The sequence below is a fragment of the Pogoniulus pusillus genome, chromosome 13 (genome assembly GCF_015220805.1).
Source record: "Pogoniulus pusillus isolate bPogPus1 chromosome 13, bPogPus1.pri, whole genome shotgun sequence".
NCBI classification, from domain to species: Eukaryota; Metazoa; Chordata; class Aves; order Piciformes; family Lybiidae; genus Pogoniulus; species Pogoniulus pusillus.
The window spans coordinates 11,340,323-11,353,973 of record NC_087276.1 but is presented as its reverse complement, the minus strand read 5'-3'; the positions used below and the strand labels follow the sequence as shown (position 1 = coordinate 11,353,973).

The 13,651-nt window shown below is 36.6% G+C and overlaps 1 long non-coding RNA gene across 1 annotated transcript in view; it reads left to right on the top strand.

The window, feature by feature from the left end:
* Nucleotides 1–133: 133 nt before the first annotated feature.
* Nucleotides 134–13,651, top strand: part of LOC135180503 (uncharacterized) — a 290,154-nt gene continuing 276,636 nt past the window's right edge. The window contains exon 1 of the long non-coding RNA XR_010304457.1: nt 134–227. This is a non-coding gene — a long non-coding RNA (uncharacterized LOC135180503). The remainder of the gene's footprint in view (nt 228–13,651) is intronic.

The following is a 13,651-nucleotide window of genomic DNA, read 5'->3' as shown; positions in this document are numbered from 1 at the left end:
CAGCGCATGCGCGCCAGCGGCCGGCCCTCGCTGCAGCGCCCTCTGCCGGATCTGGGCGGTGCGGTCCTCCAGCGTCTCGCGCAGCCTGTCTTCCCGCCTCGAGCGCGAGGCGCCTGAGGCGAGGCTCCGGCGCGCGCCGGCGAGCAGAGAAGTTTCCCGAACCGCCGGCCTGAGGTGGTGGAGAGACTGAACTACCCTGCAGGCGCCTCACAGCTGATCGTACTGAGGTGAGCTACTGCTACTAAATTCTTTGATATTTGTGTTAAACTTACTTTAGACCACAAAAATGCCAGAAAAATCAACATTTTTACTTGGGCAACGTTTCATTTTTTGGGGCCTGCAGGTCAGTTTACTGACTAGAGCGAAAACTTAACCAATATGGAGGTTGAGGTGATCAGCAGTGACTTTGCCTCAGTGTTCACTGATAAGGGCTCTGGCTGTTTTGCCCAAGCTCCAGAAAACACAGGTGGGGAGTGGGAAAGGAAGATCTGCCCACGGTAAGGGAAGAGCAGGTGGGAACTGTCTGAAGAACCTGACGGTGCAGAAGTGCATGGGACCCAGGGAGATCTTTACACAGGTCCTGTGGGAATTGGCAAATGAAGTCACCAAAGCACTGTCTGTCATATTTGAAAGGTCATGGCAATCTGGTGAAGTCCCTGGAAACATAATCCCCATCTTCAAAAAGGGAAAAGGGAAGACCCCAGAAACTATAGGCTGCTCAGTCTCACCTCTGTGCCTGGAGAGGTTATGGAGCAGATTCTCCTGAAGGCTTTGCTAAGGCATACAGAAAATAAAGAGGTGATTGCTTCATCAAGGGCAGATCATGCCAGATGAACTTGGTGGCTTTCTGTGATGGAGTTACAGCATCAGTGGGAAGGGGGAAGTGCAAAGAAACAACTGATGTCATCTACCTGGACGCAGATAAAGTGTTTGATACCGTCCTGCATGACATCCTGGTCACCAAATTGGAAAAGTATGGTCTTTAGAGATTGACCACTTGCTGGTTGGCAGCACTCAGAGTTACTGTCAGAGGCTCAGTGTCCTGTGACAAGTGGTATCCCTCAGGGGTTGGTACTGGGACCAGTGCTATTTATGTCATTGTCAATGATATGGACAAGTATAGATGGGGTGAGAAGTGGCTCAAAAGCACAAGGAGAAGGTTTTGGGGGTGTCAGTTGATGAAAAACTCAACATAAGCCAATAACATGCACTTGAAGACCAGAGGCAGACATACGCTGGGTTATATCAAAAGAAGTGTGACCGGCAGGATGAGAAAGGTGATTCTCCCTTTCTACTCTGCTGTTGTGACACACCCCCCCCACCACCCCCCCGGGGGTACTGTGTCCCGTTCAGGTGTCCCCAGAATAAGAGGCACAAGTGAGTCCAGAGAAGGCTATGAAGATGATCAAGGGGCTGGAGCACCTCCCTTATGGGTACAGGCTAAAAGAGTTGGGGCTGTTCAACCTGGAGAAAAGAAGGCTCTAGGGAGACCTTATAGCTGCCTTCCAGTACCTGAAGGAGGCCTGCAAGGAAGCTATAAAGGGACTTTTTACAAGGGCTTGTAGTGATAGGATGAGAGGTAACAGCTTTAAGCTTGGGGGAAGTAGATTCATACTGAATGTTAGGAAGAAATTCTTCTGAGGGTGGTGAGACACTAGAACAGGTTGCCCAGGAAGGTTGTGGATGCCCCCTCCCTGGAGGCGTTCAAGGCCAGGTTGGATGAGGCCTTGAGCAACCTGGAAGATGTCCCTGCCCATGGTAGGGGGCTTGGAACTAGATGCTCTTTAAGGTCCCTTCCAACCTAGACCATTCTGTGAATCTATGAATAGCATGACAACATTTTTTGCTGATTTAAATACAGTACAAAAAGCTGCTACTTCTAGAAGAATTACTCTATAGAGTAAATTCTATGGACACTTGGGTCAAACCAACTTTGACCTATTATTTTCTACATGAATTAGAAATAACACATTTTCTAATGGTCCAAATGAAATATTTCAGGCATCTCTCTTGTCTGATTTTATTTTATATTATCTATATTTTTATATTTTAAAAAAGTGCTATATAATTTCAAGTATAATACTAATATAAAATTGTTGTGAAGCGTGCTTCTTGTGCTTACATATTCATTAACCAGTAGAGGGCTGTCAGCTGTTGCCTCGAAAGAGCAGAATTTAGGTGTAAACATTGCAATTAATGTTGGTGAATTTTTTTCTTTACAAAGTAGAGCAATATATAAAAAGTCTGATATACATATGTAAGTAATAAGCACTTTGAGTAACTTCAAGAGGTCAATTCTGTATCAGAAACAAACACAAATTATGGGCTGCTTTCAAACTGATATGAAATGGTCAGTGGAACCTCCCCAGAAAGACATTTACTTGCATGTTTTAAAAGGGCATTAACAGACCTATATAATTAGTCATATTAACACTACACAAAAGGCAGTTTAATTGCATGATAGTGCAATAGAACAAATCACTGGAGGTGGGCTATTCTTTGGATCACCAATATTAATCTTCTCTTTAAGATATACTTTTGACAACTAATTATTTTTTTAATTTTATAATGTTGACAAGTTATTAGTCATTACTAGGGAAGAGAAAAATACGAGAAAGTGTGACTGAGTCATTAATCTGCCCAATTGTGTAATGGCAACAGACTTGTGTGAAAACTAATAACAGTTCCTGCATGCAGTATTAACGAACTTTTGTTACTGACAATGTAAAGAGCTGAGATCTCCATGTAAGAAGAGAACAAATATTTAGGTAATGTACATAAACCTCACTTTTATATTCTGTCTAAGCCATCCTTATAGTTAAAAGATCAGACTGCTGAAGCAATCTGAATTACTGCCTAGTTTTGTTATCCAGGTTCTGAAGGAAATACATATTTTAATATTTTTTTTATGTGGAACAAACATCCTTCCTAAGAAAAAGAGAAAAAATAGAAATACTGATATTTATTTATAGGTGTAAAGATACCTTGGAAATTGAAAAAAACACATTCCATAACATGAAAATTTATTCTAAGCTATTTTTTAGCCACATCTATTAATATTCTTAGAATATTTACTTCTGAGGTAGACACTTTCTATAATTTATAGTTGGCTGAAGTTGATTCTTCTCTAGCAGTCTACATATGGAACGTTGCTGGGGTTTCCTAGATCGTGCAGGGACCTTAATGACACTAAGACACCAATATGATGCATAAGTCAAACTTTTATTGCAGACTAAAAGCAGTGCTTGTATAGAGCTCTGAAACAATGTGTATAATTCTGATAGGTTGCATAAGACAGTACGGGCTGTACACATGCCCTAGGAGCAAATCTGATTGGCCGGTCCCCTTAGTCCTGTCACACAGCTGACTTGCACCTTCTCTGCCATCTTCTTCAAGTTTGTTTTCCTTGATGCTGCACTCCTTATCTCACATCCTTCTCTGTGTCCTAATGTTACTCCTCGTGTTTTGTTACTTTGGATCACTCAGTGCTGCCCAAACCCCAACAGAACATTCTTTATAGGTTAAATACTTCCCCTATGAAGGAAAACCTAATTATTCTTTTTCAGGAAAGCTATTGTAAAAATTAAATATAACATGCTTTTGCTAGATTAAAAATGAACTCCAGTAAAAGGAGTGATATGGGCTATGGCTTGATGCATAGGGAAAATTAGTAAGGGAAAGTTAAGTTCCCGTCCTACATTAGCTCTGCACAGACCATGAGGACTTGGAATTACCAACTCCTTCACCTCTGTTTTTCCCTTAGGTGTAATTGCCATACAAGTGACAGCATTTTGTCCACAGTATTTTTTCTCCATGATTACAAAGGTAGTTTAAAAGCTATAAAGATATGTACAGTACACACTTAAGTACCCTGAACAACTTTAGTTTTTATTTATATTTTCCTCCACTTGTACATCCTGTATAAATAAGATGATTGTGTAGAATATCCCACTTAATGGTTTCTAGATGTTAGAGTCATGAAATACAATGAGATTTCTTTGTTGTAGTGATATATAAAAATGACAAAATGTTTTAATATGTTACCTATGTCCAAGTCTTACCATACATTTCTAAGGAACATGGTCTTATTCACACTGAGATGTCCAGCTGTTCATTTAAAATAACTAATTTTATGATCTATTTGCTTTGTTATTAGCAAAAGAATCAGCAGTTGGTGATGCAACAGGGAGTATTTCAGTGTGGATGTATATAACACTGTGTTACACATATGTGAATATATGCACCTTTGTGACCAGTCTAGATTTCTTCTATAGTAGTGGCAATGTAAGTCCAGTTTTGCAATTTTAGTTGAAGATTTTTGTGTTTCCTAAGTGAAGAAAAAAAAAGTTTGGAAAATAAAACATTGTGTTCCAAGTGCTGCTAGAAGCCGTCGTGAAAAGAGGTGATATTGCAGTGTTAGGACATCTAACTTGTTCATCTCAAATGCAGATAGGTAACATAAGTTGGTTGAACTGATTCCAATAAGAATAATTGTAAAATTTAGAGATTAGAACTGGAGCTGTACAAAAAATGTAGGTTACTCTCACAAACCAAATATTCTATGAAGCTGCTACTTTGCTAAAGAGCTTGCACAAGATCTCAAAGAAGAATGAGTAAGATTGAGGTGGCATTCTGGAGAACATGATTTTTAGGCACTAGGAAAACAGACAGTTAGGGAGCTAATTTGCACCTCAGCCTGTTAGTCTCATTAGTCCACCTTTGTGATGTGCTTTTCTCTCCAATGCGTGTTTGCTTTTGTGGGTAAACCAGACTGTGTCACTTTTAAGGCTGCATTCCAAACCCAGTGTTTGCTGTTTAAGTGAAGAGGATAGATTTGTATAGAGCAGTAGCATTGCTGTAGACGTATCCTGTAGGTAAAACAAAGACAAAATTGTTACTGTTCCTAAATTTCACTTGTACAATCTTGTAACTATATGAGTATCAGTTTTTATACAGACTTTTTTCCTGAGGCATATTATCAAATTTTTAATTTCTCCAATACATGAGTGGTTTAGCATGGAACTGTGCTAACATGGAAATATACTAACATGACAATTAAAAACCTTTTCATATTAATTTGAAAATTGTGGAAGTGGTATTAATATTGTTTTACATGACAGACATTTCTAAGTAGAATGCTTGTAGCCTACTATTGAAACAGGATATTGTTGCTAATGTACGATCACACTAATATATTACTTTTGTAATAATTCACTTAACACTTCAGTAACTGAAGGTCCCTGCAGTTTCTTCACCGAAGGAATATTCTCATTTTCTCCTTAGGGCAGATTCATACTGCTGTAACTTCTTGACTTTTAAAGAGAATGTAAAGTTAACATGAAGCAAGTTTTCCTCGTATATGTGATTTTCCATTCCTCTATGTTTGCTTATAGAGTATATGCAGCAAATACAGGAGTTGCAGCATTTTTACACCATTTTACAATATTCTATTAGTGTATTTCCTGAATCAGCAGATAGATTCAGGAGAATTTGAGGGGTAAAAAACAATTGCTTAGAACTTCAGGATGTCTAGATGTGGACAGCAGCCAAGCAGAGGAAATCAGGACTCGGATTTCAGACTTGAGCTTCTGAAATTTTCACCATAAACTCATGCCTTGCCCAGTGATGTGTAGGTGTGACTTTAAGGAAGTGAGAAAAATGACATCTTACTTTAAATAACTGTTTGCTAGAAAGATTAATAATGTTTCTGAACAAAGGAAAAGGCTCATCCCTGCTTCTGCTAAGCCAGGTAAACCAGCATTTTAAGTAAATAAAATGGCTGTCTGTCTAGTTGACATATTCCAGTGAGGTAAAGAGGCTGGTTAATTGCTCATAGGAAGGGAAAATTAAGTATCTGTCTGAAAATATGATGTATAGAAGCTCTACAGTACCATGTTACTATTTTCTTAGAATGATTTAGTTTTGAGCAGTTAAAAGTGAGAAGTAATGCTGACACCTATCAGTGTTGCATTACTCCAAAGGATTGTGATACCTTTTCTTTGAGTAATTTCTGGCTTTTACATTCTATATTGAATGGATCATATTTCCTAGAAACACATCCAGATAACTAACCTTCTCTTTAGTAAAAATTTCCTGGAACATCTTCGGAGCACTTAGACACTAGAGTGGATTTCCTGGGGTTTAAAATGAAATACAAAACCCAGAATTTGAATCCATAGTTCTCTTCTACTCTTTACTTCCAGTATCTGTGTCTGAAAAATTAGATATGTACCAAATTATCACACCTTTTGTGTTTCTGTCTTAATAAAACAGCATTATGAATGTGTGATCTGTTCTATTTTTAATGACATTTTAAACTCAAATTGAAGAAGAGAGAAAACCATTGGCTTGCATACACTAGAGCCTGTAGGAAACCTCTAATTATGAAGCAGCAATAATAATTTCATAGTTAAGACTGAAGCTGACTTCTTATTTTAGATCTGAATAGTAAATTGTCTGTATAAAGCTCCAAGAATTCTCTGAATCACTTTTTAACTTTGCATACTGTGTTTTATCCTGGAGTGTATGTTTCCAGGGTCTTTGTAGGCTAGTCACATTAAGTGTTTTATAAATATAATACTCAAAAATCTCATTTGACTGTTGAACATTTTCTTAGATCCTTGAAAGCATGAGGCCTACAGATATCTCAATCATTAATTATTTTCTTGCTAGGAAAACATGTACATTGATTTAGAGATAAAATCTTTATATGTTTATGAGGAATTATTAAAAAAAATCAGATGTATGACTTGAAAAAGTATTTCTCATAACAAAAGTAGGGGTACAGCTTTCTTCTAGAGGGTTTTGTTTTACATTTGGTTATTTGCTGTTTTTTTTGTGTCACGTCCTTTTGTACTCATGCAACCAAAAAATAGAGCTAAGCAGATTTGTTATGAGGTAAAATGTCTGACTTTATGTAGTTTCACAGATGGAACAGTGCTAGTTTCATAGTCAGTGCGCTACTAAAATTAAAAAGGAGCGGCATGAAAAACATTTTATCTGTACCTTAAGATTCTCATTGAAATGTCTGTGTTTGGTATAAAAAAATGGTCACTGAATGCTTAAGGTGTTTAAGAAATTAACTCAACCTGTACTACTTTTCCCAGCTGTACTGTGACAGGTATACTAAATTTTCTTTGAATTTTAAAAAGTTTTCTCCTTATGGGGAATTTAGAAACCAGTATTGCTTTAGATCTCTGTAGAATTCCTGCTGATGTTTGTCAGCTCTTCTGAATGTAACTACTTGCTTTGCACAAGCGTTTTAGGCAAGAATTTGGAGTTGAATTCTAGGTTCTGCCATGAGGTGTGCATGTGCAACTCATGTGGATCTTGAAGAATCAAAGTTAATTGCAGTAATTTATTGCTGAGCTGTGTGGTGCATATAATCAAAATATATTGACAAGGAAATCTACTTGCAAGCATATTCATTTTAACGAATGAACAGTTTCAGTACCATTAATACCTCATTATGGGTATTATTTCTTCTGTTATGCCTTCTTTGACACTTTCTTAATGTACCAAGTCTGCCTTCCCATCTTTGTGCTCTAATCAACCACTGTCTACTTTCCAGAATTTTCTCACAGAACTTCTCAAGCCTCTCCACTCTGTTTAAAAAAAAAAAAAGTACTTTTGAGAACAACTACTGTAAGGGGCTTTCCTCAGAATATGATACATGTGGGGTGAGAGACGGAGGACAGTTCTTACCTAGGATGGCATGACTGGGAAAATAAGAAGTTACACATCATTGGTGGATTGTCTGACATCCCATACAGGTGAATCAGAAATATCTCCAGTGATTTTGGAACTATTTTTCTTCCTAGACTTCACTGTACTCCTTTCTTTTTAAGGTTGCAATAGGTTACAGTGTGTCCCTTCTGTTCTGTCAGCATGCGTGCATAATGCTGGCTGTTACCTTTCTAGAGAGCCCCCAGTACTGCCACTTAGGGATGGATAGCTTCAGATGGAAAAAAAAACCTATCCTGAGTCTATTTACATCCTCTTCGTCAAGCAGTGTTGGCTCTCAAATCCAATTCTTTCTTTGAGTTCATGTCCCATTTTTTCTTTTGCTGCTCCAGACCTTATGCCTTGCTTCCTTCAAATTCCTAGACTCTGTTTTATCTTTATTGATCTGTTTTATCCATTGTCATTTAAGGCAATGTATGCAAGATGTTTACAGGGGTTTTAAAAATGTAGTGGTGTTGTAAACCACCAAAAGCTATGAAATACCAAAGTCTAAGCTTTGGAGTGACAACCAAGGAAATCTCACTGTGTGCTACCCATGCTTTCACTCTTCTCTAGTCATCCACAACAGGTTACTGTCTGATACAGACCTTTGCTTTCATCTGGGCTGACTGCTCTTACGTTCTTCACTGCCAGTGTTTACAGACCTCCATGAACAGATTTATACTGACTAGAAAGCTCTTTACATACAATTTTTTTTACTGACAGTTGTCATGTCTGTACACAGACATCACAAAACTAGAAGTTATATTTGAATCTAACCTTTATCTACCACCTTGCAGATCATTCTCTGCTCTAAGCATACAGGCTAACACATGCTAAGGAACTGTATTCCCCCAAAGCAGATAATTTGAAACATTCCTTTTTTTTTTCTCTTGGCTTGTCCAAAATTCAGTCATGCTGCCTTACTGAATCAGTTCCATTTTTTGCACTCAATTACCTCACAGACATTTGAGGCAACCATTTTCTTTTTCATGTGTTATTTGACAATGATGAGCATACCTTAATAACCTCCCAAATTGTAAATCTAGCTGTGTTCTAAGAATTTGTCCTAGTTGTTAAGGAATTGAAAAGGAAATTACTTAATTTGGTTGTTTTCCATTGCCTTTACTGGATTCTGAAAAAGAAAAAGTTTGAAACTTAATTTCTTTAGATGTGGTTCTTAATACTCTATCAATATTCATAAAAATAGATCTGGATCGTTCTTGCAGTTCTGTGTTGCCTTTCTTTAACATTATTACAATTCATTAACTTTTTACATCACAGTATTGTCAGGGTTGGAAGAGACCTCACAGATCATGAAATCCAACTCTTTACCACAGAGCTCAAGGCTAGACCATTTAGTCATTTATAATATTGTTGAGCAACAGAAAGCTGAAATATAGATTATTTTGAAGATTATTTTTTAAGAGTACCCAACTTCTTTCAGTTTTTCATGTAGATAATGAGTTCTAGAACACAGAATTGACAGTCTGGCTGGTAATGATGATTTTTAAAAAAATCTTTTTATGCAATATTTGATAGGCTGCATAAGTATTCTTATCTCAATGTCAAGCTTTCAGTTTAAAACATACACATATTTGTTTTGATTCATGCACACCTTTGCTTAGTAAATGAAATCAAACTTAGTATATATAGCTTCAATTATAGTTTTGTTTTTATTTAAAATAAACTCTTACTAGTTTTGGATAAACTGCAGTTTTAGTCATCACTGTAAGAGTGCTAACACTGTGAATGTGGCAATGGATCAGGACAGTGCTTCTGAGTTTGAAATATTTTAAAGTTTTGGAATATATGGCTTGATCTAAGTTTTTAGCCTTTGAAGCATTACTACGTGAACTCATTTGCAAATGTTCATAATCCTATAAAAGAGATATATAATGACATTCTTAAGAACCCTTGAAAGTTGGTTAAAGTACTTTAGAATACAAAGAATCGTACTCATATTCATGCATAACAGACCAAGAGTCTTTATATTAGAATCGTCTACCTGTAAAGTCTTCTAGGCGTTTTACTTCTTAATTCTTTCTTTCCTAAGTCTGATGCTTGATTCTTCTTGGAACCAAATCTCCCACTTAGACTACCAAGGAATTCAGGATTACATTTTCAGTGCCTTATTCAAGATACATATGTATTGGAAAAGGAATACTTAAGTGGATGATAGGGAAACACAGCAAATTCAGCTATGTTTGTACTGAACTTGGGTGTGTTTTTAACTAGGATGACCTGCCACAGAGTTAACATTCAGTCATGTTTTTCAATCTAAAATTGGAAATAGTAAATTATTCCTAATGCTGTGTTTTGTTAACATGTGAGTTTTAATGGTACAGACAACAAAGCAGTGAGAAGACAGCAGGTTAAGGATGATTAAATGTGCCAGACTACTTGCTTCTGGCAGCCCATGTGTAATTATGTCTTCTAAGCACCATACACAACACCGAGTGTCACTGTAAAGTATTTGTAGCTGTTGTAATTTTCAGCAACTCTTTTGTTTTTTGATTTGTCTCATAACACTGCTTTAATACTTTATTAGTATTTATCCTAATTAACATAATTTTTAATCCCTACTATGGGGGAATGAAGTAATTGTAACCCTGTTGAACAAATTATCTTTCCAGCAGTAGTCTCTTGGCACTTCTTTGAAAAGCCTAAGAGTACTTCCAGCTATAAACTGTGCAGTGTAGTTTGCTTTATGACGGAGAAATATGTTTTTCATATCTATAGATTAATAATTCAATGTGGCTAATCTTGGTAGTAACTGAAGGTTGCAAAGTCATACAAAGGCTCTTTAGATAAAGCTGCAAAGTAGATTGATAGTATCAGCCCACTTTCTCTTGAACAGCTGTCCATATCACAGGAGAAACCTTTGTGACTGGAACTAATTGCCAACCATGTTGGCAGATTAGGGAGTATGATCCAAAGACTGTTTGGATAAAGAGGATCAACTGTTGCATCCACCTATGTTCAGAGGTAGCTGTTTCTTGTCAGGATTGACAGCTACTGGTGGAGTGGAAAGCCTTTTAATTTGGTTCTTTGTCTTCATCCTTTCTGTAGATTTTGGTTTTCGGCATTTCAGAGCAATACTAATACCTCTCAGAAATACAAAAATCACTTCAGGACTTAATAAAAAGAAATGAAGTTGCTGCTGTTTCTGAAGCTTCATACAATAAAAATGTTAGCAGAAGAGATGAGGTATTTTTCTTGTCATTCATATCTAGAGAGTTACTATTTTGACTTCTACCAGAGGAGAGGAATACCATAATGTTTCTCAATATGGAAGTTGAATTCAGGGGGTTGAAGTGGTGATGAATTGTTGCAATAGGGACATGGAGTATGTTTTGTAGGGAAGTAATAAAGATGCCATTCTGCCTTTTTCCCACTTAAGTCTTGACACGTTAGCTAAAAATACAGAGTTTAGATGATTTTTGGAAAATATTTCTCTACTGAATTTTCTTGCCTGTATATGTTAGTTCAGACAGCCTCTGACTGGCATATATGAAGATCAGCAGAAGCGCATGTGCACAATCCCTTACTTATTTGCTTAGGACTTCAGGATCTCACACTGAAAATTAATTTAAACCTAGTTAAAAAAGATGAAAATACTTAAAATCATTTATCCTTTTAATTACATTAGAAGACTTGAGGGAATGTTTGTGGTCATTTACAACCACTCATGCATTTCAATTGTAAGTTAATGGGTTATTTGCTCCCACAGTCATCGGCAGATAGTCCCACGAGTCATGTTACTTGCTGCTGTTTCAGAAGATGTCAGTGAATGTGGGCTGGGATAATCTGATAGAGAGGTGTTACATTAGATTGCAACTTAAGAAAAAGACATTCTTCTCCAAAGAGAAAGTGTTGTTCCAAACATCAAAATAGATTGTGAGGTCTTTGCAATGAGTTTTGTACTAAAGACCAAGAAATGTTTTTCTTGATAGATTTCAGTTTGAAGACCTCTGTTGAGAGACATGTTTAATACACTTTTCCTAAGCGAAATGCATAGCCAAAAAAAAGAGAAAGTTTTCCTAATAGCATGACATAGAAGTTTATGTGAAAATACTGTCATTTATAGTTTTAATTTCCAATTTCATGAACCTCTACTTTGTAATTTTTACTAGTAATACATTTGTAGCTAATCTTCAAGTCTTCTCTTTGAGACTTGTCCATATTTAAGTACAGAGTTTCATAACGTTTCAGTTTTTTAATTGAAAATTCCCTTTCTTCTGTTCATTGAGAACATGATGGCGGTGACATGGTTGCTCTACTTGTTGAACACTGAATGCAAAGAAAGTGCAAAACCTAGTGAACTAAAATGGTTCATGGAGGAAATAATTAGTATATATCAACAGACTCAATATTTGTGCAAGCATAGTATCATTTTTTTTCAAGTATGTTTTTGTTTAGTTCCCATAAAATTATTGCTTAATGACCAAACAGTTGATAGATTAATGTTCTAACACAGGAGAATGAATAATTGCCATTGTAAAAAGAGGCCCTTATTCTTCAGAATTTTCAAATGCTGTGTTTTTTGTCGTGCTCAAAGGCTTAGTTTGCATTTCTGACATCCTCTTAAAATGTGTATTTACCTTTTATGGGAAATGGTACCATAATTCTCTAAGAAGTTGCTGGAGAGAAGCACAAAAAATAATTATAAACTTGTGTTTGCTGAGGATTTCAAAGCTCTCTCTGTCTGCAACACTAATCTTACCACAGAAGGGTGGAGAAAGTAGGAAGATACAGACTACTCTTCACAACACAACACTAGTAGATTCAGCATCCGTGGAGTATGCATGGTGACTGGTTTATTTCTGATACGCAGCTCCTTCTAAACCTGTCAGTGGAATGAGACTGCAACAAAAGAATAGGGATCAGTCCCACAGTTGTCTCCAGAATTCAGGAAGATATTTTACATGATGTTCATTTGGGGTAAAAGTCATAGCTTGGTTTACTTAGATGGCATTAGATTATGCAGACATCACAGATTACAGTTCTGTGTTGCTTGTTGCCCTACACTTTTGTGTCACCTAAACTGGACTTCAAATGCTTCTGCTAAGAAGTAGTATTAAGCTGAAGAATCAAATATTTTTAGTACAAATCTGTGGTGTGTTCACTGAAGACACATCTGTAAGGTGTTCAGCCTTTTACAGGACAAATAAAGAGATCAGAACGAAAATTAAGTAGCTGCTTCTACACCATTTGGTATGAACATAAATTGTTGAAATATGGACCTGTTTGTGAAAATGTTATGGGAAAATAAAATACAATAGAAGAACATAGGTAAAATCTCTAGGCAGATTGTTCCCGCTCTTGATGAAGCTGTGTGAAATACATATTGAAGATGTCTGCAGTAGGTAGAACCTTATATCTATAAATGTCTACAGCTAAATCACTAACAAAGGCAGATGTCAGCTTTGAATTAAGCTTTGATTTGAATTAAGCTGCGACTTTACACAAGGAATCCTGTCTTCCACAAGGTGGAGCTGTGTGATTTTTGTCTTCTGGAAGCAATTTAGTCTATTAGTAAATGATACTTTGATTACTGTACAAGGACAAGAGAATCATAGTTCACTATCATTGCTTTCTTACTCAAATGCAAAGGAACTGCTGCAATTTATTTCTAGATGGTCATGTGGGTGCTAAAATTTTTGAATTTAACGTGAAGGTCTCTGAATCTAAAAGAAAAGCTATATTTAAAAAAAGAAGAAAAATAAATCTATTACCTTTCGTGATGAAAATCAGAGTGATTTTCCTGGTGTGAGCTGTCCTATCAGCTTTTCTTTATTCACTCACTTTGATGATGATTGCAGTGCAGATTTCTTTGGAATGATCTCTTATAATTTATGATCTATAACATCTGGATAAGGTAGGGGTACAATTCAAACAAATATTTTCAGTAACATTGATGGACCTC